Source organism: Myotis lucifugus, unplaced genomic scaffold (genome assembly GCF_000147115.1).
Source record: "Myotis lucifugus unplaced genomic scaffold, Myoluc2.0 scaffold_63, whole genome shotgun sequence".
NCBI lineage: Eukaryota > Metazoa > Chordata > Mammalia > Chiroptera > Vespertilionidae > Myotis > Myotis lucifugus.
In genome coordinates, this window is record NW_005871111.1 from 2,878,183 (window position 1) to 2,886,677 (window position 8,495).

Below are 8,495 nucleotides of genomic sequence, written 5' to 3' on the forward strand. Positions count from 1 at the left end.
CTGAAACGCACTTATGATCTCTTCCCACATTTTCTTCCCTCTTCCTTTGTAAATTTCTTTACTTGTCACCTAGAGCACAAGCAACAATATGCCAGGTAAGAGCTTCTCTTTCCTTATGAGTCCCCCAGCTGAGGCCATTCCTCCTACACTTGTAATCCTTTGCTTGACATTTTTGACAACAGAAACACGGGATTGTGGTTTCAGGGGAAGGAGCAGCAGTAATGGCACAGGAGTGTTCAAATCCCTAGGTGGATATTTTTTTCTTAAGTGCATATTCTGAGTTCCAAGTAAGAGAAGCACATGTTCAGAAAGGATCAGTATTTCTTCTTTTTGCCCAAAGGAAAGAGAGAGAATTAGGATCAGTTTGGATCACCTGAATATAGTAGCTTTCACAGTTTTTATTCTCTTACATGAAAGAGGTCTGGAAGTAGGTGGCAGTCCAAGGCTCATATGATGGCTCCATGAAGTCATCAGGCTCCCCCTGTCTTTCTGCTCCATCTGTATCTGTCTATTATCTATCTATCTATCTATCTATCTATCTATCTATCTATCTATCTATCTTTCTATCTACTTACCTACTACATCCATATGAGGTGGTTTCCATCTTCACGATCATAACATGGCTGCAGAAACTTTATCCATCACATCACATTCCAGGCAGGGAAAAGTAGAAGGGTAAAGGACACATGGTGCATGTGTCAACTCTCCGCTTTTTTAGGAGTTTTCACGACAACCCACATAACACTTTTCTTATATCTATCTCATTGGCCAGAACTCAGTGACATGGCCACACCTAGCTGCACTGGGGTTCAGTTAGTAAGGAATAAGGGAAGAGTTGCTACAGGGTAGGCAGCTAGCAGTCTCTGCCTCATATGATTTGATCCATGATTTGGATTTCTCATTTCATCAAGCGTTGACACAGATGGAATAGTAGTTGCTTCTCAGAACAGAGATGTGAAGTGGCTTAAGTTTATCTTTTGCCCTCTCCGATCACCTGGGTCTTTGCCTCCTTCCTCCTCAGGATTTTGTCATAAACTGCTGCTCTCTGAATGATAAGGAACTCCAGTGTAGCACATGGCTATAGGCAGAAGCAGGCTACATGTTCAAAGTTTCTTTTCCCCAACCTCCCCTTCAGAACTTACATGTTCTGTGTGCCCTCTTTGCTGGGCAGTTAGGCAGTGTATTTGCCTGAGTTGAATCAATATGAACTAAGGAATAGGATTTAATAGTTCGCCATTCCAACTTCAGCTCCCATTGCCTTCCTCACTCTCCCAAATTCTTACCTTTTCACCATGCTGAATCCTTTCCTTGATTCATTGTTTCCTTTTAATAAGTGGGACACTTCTGCCTGGAATGTCCTCCTGATCCCCTCAACCTTTGTCCAGCCCCATCCCTAGCATCCTCTGCTCATCATTTTAAATGACCCAGTTCAAATATCACTCCTCTGAGGAGCCTTTTCTATTCCTTAGCATTAATATCCTCCCCTCCAAGCTCAGAGTCCCTTGAGTGCTGTGCTATCACAGTGTATCACAATGTCGTCATTGTTAATGTCTGAGCCTGTCTTCCCCCACTAGACACTGAGATTCTTGAAAGCAGGACAGTGAATTTACCACTCAGCCTCTTGTGTCTAGAAGAATCCTTGTTACTGTTTGTTGAATGAATGAGTGACAATGTTCAGTACTTGGACCCAGAGAGAAAGTAAGAATTTCCCTGATGGAGGGATCTTTTGGTGATGGGAGACCTTCACACAGCCACACCATGACGAAGTATCCTCCTGCTTTATCAAAGCATAAAGCGTTCCTGTGATTGCTGCAACATTAAACTTCCCAATAGAAGCTCTATGATCAAGGCTATCAAGGGAGAATGTCTTAGTTTGTACAGCTGAAGGGATTCATGAGGCCCCGTCAGCCACTTGAATAAAATACTGGGCTTTCTATAATGGTTTATTTTTGAATAGGAACAGGTCTGTGGCACTAATCCTGTTTGAACCTGGAGCTCTGTTTAGCAGAAAGATGAGCCGAGACCTCAGGTTACATTCGTTGTTAAAGTTTGACCAGACACTTGGTGTCAGTGTGTGTCATGCGTGACTTTGCTTAAGTAATTAACATTCCTGTCAAGGCTCCTTAAAAGGGTCCTATGTTATAGAGCCCCTCCAAATGCTGGCTTAAACCTTTGAACTCCCAGCCTTTCCGTTTATTGCCAATTACTGATATGCTTAAGTTTCATTTTTCTAAAAAATACAAAAAGGATTAGCTCTTCTAGGACAAATGGTTATTATTAGGAGAATAAAGCTTGGAAAGTGAGGCAATTTCTAAATAAAGAGGTAAGCGTAGAAGTAGTATTAGAGAATGTGTTGGGGGGAAAGTCAAAATATTTTTGAAGTTAGGAAAATGGAATTATTAATGTGAATATGACAGCAGCTTTCAAATATTTTAGGGACTGTCACAAAGCTAGGCAATTTGATGCACCGGAGAGCTGAATTAGCATTGATTACCTTCTTTTCTTCTCTTTCCTTTTTCCCTTCCCTTCCCTTCCCTTCCCTTCCCTTCCCTTCCCTTCCCTTCCTTTCCCTTTCCTTTCTTCCTCCTTCCATTCATCCCTCCTTATCTTCATTCCTTTTTTAAAAAATTTTAGCTCTTCTGTTAGGTGCCTTTAAGATCACAAGGTTTATGGAGTGGGAGGTGGATCTAACATGTTAATAGAGGTCCTCTTGAATGGTTGAAGGAAGAAATGGATGTTTACAATAGGCTAAGACATAATCTAGAAGGGAAAAGGAACAAACAGTTCAGTGCAATATGGAGACACAAGTACATGTAGGTGTATGCATGGGGGCTGCTAAGGAGCAGAAGCCAGAGTAGCATTCACTCCTAGCTACAGAAGGAGGAAGGAACCAGAGGTTGGGTGGGGCGGGGACAGAAAAGACTCCCTAGAGTTGGAGATGATTTAACTGTGTCTCAAGTAACGAACAGGTGTCTATCAGATAAGTGCATGGAAAGAGTGCCTCAGGTGAGACCATGCATGGACAAAGGCCTAGAGGTGAGAGCATCAGACATAGGCTGTGATCCCAAACTATCTCTGTGCTCCCTGTGAGAAAGTCCAGATCAGGGGTGGTGGGAGGTGGTTGTAGGAGAGGCCAGTGGGGCTATACAATATATAGCAAATGAAAGAATGGAGATTCTGTCCGGAAGTGATGGGGCACATGAAGGATTGTATGCAGAGAGCTTTAAGGGAGCTTTTGAGGAAAAAGAAAATTCAGAAGCTGTTCTTTAGACCAGGTAAGTGGTTCAATAAAACCAGATAAAGGCCAAACCTTGGATGTGGTAGAGAATAGAGAGAGGGGGTGGATTTGAGAAATATTAGGACTTGGCCTGACCCAGAGAAGTGGCAACTTTTTAAAAACTGAGGATGAGTTTCTCAGTTGTGCAGGAAGAGGCTCACAGTTGCAAAGCTAGGGAAGGAGTTGGTTAAGGGTTCACTTAAGTATTAACTTTGTGTTGCCCTTGTCGTTATTCCCCAAATGGCACAAGGAAATAGAAAGTTATCTAGTATTAATTTCTACTGTTTATTGAGCACTTTTAATGTGTGGTACACTTTACATACTATTAATCGTTTTATTCTAACAAGTCCATGAAGTGTTATTACCTGCATTTTACAGATAAAGAAACTGAGGCTAGGAGAAGTTAAAAATATCCCAGGTCTATATGATACCAAAACTCCCCACTGAACTCTGCTGCCTCCTTTGGTGTTTGGATACATACACTTACACTCTGTCTCCCATCAGGCTGGGAAGGAGAGGATAGACCTTCTCAGCATTCATTTATGGCAAGACTGGCCAGGGCTGGCTGGTTATTCTCATAAATAGTGTTGTCATTGGAAACTTCAATAACAGTGTTCCTACAGTCAACATTTTCCCAGACATTACATTTGTTTAGGAAAACACCCAACTTGTTAAACCTATCTGAACAAACTAACCACAGTTTGTAATATTTTCTTTAAAAGAAGAAAAACCAAACCCTGAGTTTCCAAAAGCTCATAAAGGCAATGTGAGGACTCTTTCCCGCAAGGTTCCACAGTTGCACATCTCAGCCTCGGAGAATCAGAAGTGTTGAGAGAGATTACTTTATATTATTGTGCTGTTACTGCCTCATTCAGTATAATCCCAGTGCCCTAGTCTGTCGGGCTGCTAGAACAAAATACTACAAACGGGGTGGCTTATACACAATGGGATTTTATTTCTCAGTTCTGGAGGCCAGAAGTCCAAGATTAAGGCACTGGCAGTTTCAGTGTCTGGGAGGAACTGCCTCCTGGTTCATAGATGACTGTCTTTTCACTGTAACCTCACATTTTGGAGGGAGCTAGCTATCTCTCTGCAGTCTCCTTGTTAAGGGCACTAATCCCAATCACCCCCCACCCCAAAGGCCCCACCTAATAATACCATTACATGGTGTATGTATTAGGTTTTAACATGTGAATTTTGGAGGAACACAAGTATTCAGTCCATAGCACCCAGAGTTCCTGTGTCTAGGAACTCAGTTTTGATGAGATCATTTGCATATTAAAGAGGATAATCCCTTTTGGGAGACTTTTGGGTTTCAAATTAATTGACAAAATAACAAATTAAGCTTGAGCTCTTGAATTAAATATGGGAGGCAGTGGTGGTAGCAATGAAACCACAAAGGCTTTGGAGTAAACAAACCTGGATTCTAATTCTACCTTTGCAACCAACCGTGTGACCTTGAGCAGGTCTAAGCTCTCCGCCTCAGTTTCTTCCTTTTTAAAGTGGAGATATGTCTGTTCATGATAGTAACCCTCATAGGATTGCTATGGTACTAAATCCTATATTTTAGGTAGAGCTTGAGTGCAGTGCCTTGTGCAGGGTAAAGGCTGAATACCTGGCACCCAGATCAAGTATCATTGTGATCTTCTTGCTCTTTCATGTAAGGTCTCGGGCGGGGTAAAAAACAGTTCGCTCCTTTGGAAGTTGTCAAACAAGTAGGCAGACATGAGCTGCTGGGCTGTTGGAGACACCGCTCTGTTGGTTCAGTTACCCAGAACTGTCAAAGCGACAGCCGGAATCTCCTTCATTGAACGTCAGCTGTGCATGTCAAGCTATGCCTTCTGGGCCTCATGCGTGTAGCTCCCTCCTGGACTGCAGGACACACCCCAGCTTAGTGTGTTGACAGAGTCACTACCATGGCTTTTCATGAGAACAACCTGTTCTACCCTGAAGTCCTTGAGTTTTGCACGGAGATAAACAGATGTCCAGGTTTATAAACATTTCCTGCAGGTAATCTGGAATGCAGGTATGATCTACCTGAAGACTTCAAAATGTTTCCTACTCAGAGGGACGTTTTTAGACCAAAGAAGCGAAGGAAAGGCTGAATGAGTCTCTGTAGGGATCACACCCAAATTGTACCCTCAACTCACACTCTCACCTGGAAGTGGCCCATCTCAACCAAGTGCTCCTAATTTAGAATCTACCTCCTCTTTTCCTTTTTTTTTTTGTAAGTAATTACTTTGCCTCTGAAAACCTCCCAATTGAGAATAGAATTGTTATAGGTTAGTCAGATTTTAGTTTCCATTTCAACTGAGGGAACTGGCATTGCATATTATGAGGCTGACCCCCTAACTGGAGAATGAGCAAGCCTTGAACCCGCGGTTGGAAAGGTTCTGATCAGTTCATTTCCTGAGCCAGAAGATATTCCAGGGGGCCTTCACATCTTGCTTTCCAATGACCTTTATTTGTCCTATTTACATGGCTACATTCTGCTGTCATCAGGTGCTCCCTCAACAGCCTGGATTCTCTAAGCCAGTGGTTCTCAACCTTGGCTGCACATTAGAATCACCTGGGAATCTTTTAAAAATCCTGATTTCTGGGCCTCATCCTCCGGAAATTCTGTTTTTTTGTTACTAATGTTGTGGCCCCACCCCATAACAAAGAAACAGAATTTCAGGAGGATGAGGCCCAGAAATCAGGATTTTAAAAAGATTCCCAGGTGATTCTATTGTGCAGCCAAGGTTGAGAAACACTGCTCTAAGCTGTAGGAGATTTAGTGATTTGACCGCATCAGATTTGGAATATTCTCAAATTAGTTCCTAAGGGGACTTGCTATGATTAAGTAGAAGCTCAACGGAAATGAATTACTGCAAATGAAGGGCTTAGAATTGTGCTTGACATAGTAACCACTCAATAAATGTTAGCAGTTGTGGTGATGGTTGTTATTAGCCTATTATTTTATGAAACCTGGTGGATATAATTATTTATGTCCTGTATCCAATTTGGGGAATGAGTGTAAGAGGTTTCCATGTTTTCTTAAGAAATAACATTAGAACCCAAGTAGAACAAAAACAATTCCTGTGTAAGAGAGAAGGGGATAGAGTAAAGGCACTGTCCTACAGAGGAAGGAAGGTGAGTAGAGTTCCCTTTCACATCTCCTCCTATTCATTCTCCCCTTCCCATCCTCTACCCCGTCTTCAGCCCTGTTGTAGTCACCGCTGCATTTCCAGTACCTACTATATAGTGTCTGGCATGTGCAGGATGTTCAGTAAGCCTCAAACTGTCCTAATGTGACCGGGCCTCTTCCTCAACCTGCCATTTCCTAATTGTGTGACTTTATCACTAACATGGTAATAAAATCAGTTTTTCTCTCAGGGCCTCAGCGTTTTCATTCATGCAGCGGGAGGGGCAGTTTGGACTAGAGGATGTCCTGAGTCCCTCCTGGCGCTGACACTTTGTGTGCCCTGTGGCATTTGGGTTTCCATGGCAGCTGGTGTGCTATCACATGTGCTGAGTAACCATTCACGTGAAGGTGAGGTGTTTGTTTTTAATCATGGAAGTAAATTAAGCAGAAATCTGTCTAGGAATTTCCTCTTATAACTCATGCACAAATTCCTTATTATGTTTTGTACCCTCGAGGCCTGTGGTATGGGTATATGCGGATGACTGTGCATGTGTCATGTCTACGTGTACTTCTGCATCTGTTTATAAATTACAGGTAGGTGGTAAGAATTTTTTCCTGTCAGATAAAGAAGTTAGATCAAAATTAAGTTGTATTTGACCTAGTAATTTGCTTTTAGGAATTTGTTCTAGAGAAATGGCCTAGAACATAGATGATTTTTAGACAAAGTTATTAATAACAATCTTATAGTACTAAACAACTGGATACACAGTAAGTGCTCAGCAATAGAGTGATGATTACATATACATTTTTTTAATATTCATAAAATAGAATATTATATTAAGGAATGTACAAAGATATTTTGCTCAATCTCAGCTTTTAAAACAGTACATAGAAAAGGAGAGGAAATAACCCCAAATAATGTTAACAATTATTTTTTGATAGCGGTATTATGCAATATTTTTTATTATCTTATTAACACTTCTGTAATAAGTTTGTTTTTTTAAACAATGAGTATGGTTTACTTATGAGAAATCTTAGATATAGAAACCTTATCTAAACATAGAACTTATCTAAATATCTGAATATTTATATATTTATTTAGGTATTTAAGTATTTAGATAATCCTTAATCTAAAATATAGGCATTCCTGTAATGAACACTGAAAACATCAGCATGGGAAATACCACATCAGAAAAGAGTGACATGAATCGAACTATCCCACCTCCGAGTTTATTGTACACACTTGCTGGTTTCGTGCTTAGCACCAGGACCTCTGCAGAGTCCTCACGGTAGCACCTGGTGAACTGCCTGGCTGGTGTCCATGTCCATTGCACTGTGGTTACAGGCGTAAAGAGAAGGTCACCCTGTAAACTGTTCTGCTGGTGACCACGGCAGCATAGCCAGGGCAGTGTATTCAAGTCTGCAGGAATTCACTCAACAGAGTTCAGTGTTTACAGAAGGTGGTGCAGACCCAGGAAATAATACAATAAATTAATAATTTCCCATAAAGTGTTTTGTGATGAGGAGTGTTAAACAGGAGCTTCCTTGGAATCCTAGAATTATAGAGCTATCAGAGAACTTCCCATATCACTTCATGCCAAATCCTGGATTCCCTCAGCCGACAGGGGGAGAGATCCTGATTGGAGTCATCCAGACTATTGTGGCTGTGCCACTTTCTGGTTGTTTGATCTTAGACAATTTACTCATTCACTCCGGGAATATTTACTGAATTGCTGCCTTGTGCCAGGCTCCGTGCCAGGTGCTGGGGAGAAAACAGTGAACAAGGCGAAGGACCTGTGCTCATCAAGTTTCATGGCCTCGGGGGCGGAGGGAGATACCGACAAGGTATTTCACTTGTTTGGTGGCTCCTGTTTTCTTTACCTTTCCATTACATCATGCTGTTCCCCATACTTTGGTCCCAAATTTGGTCTTCTCTAACATTCCACAATCTCACATGAGCGTGTCACCCTCCTGTCACTGCCTGCTGAGGGATGACTTTCCATCTCTATGCCCAGCCTGGGTTGCTCTTCTGAGCTACAGACTCATGAATCCACTGTTAGCTCCCTTGGGAGTCTACGAGCATCTAAACTCAGA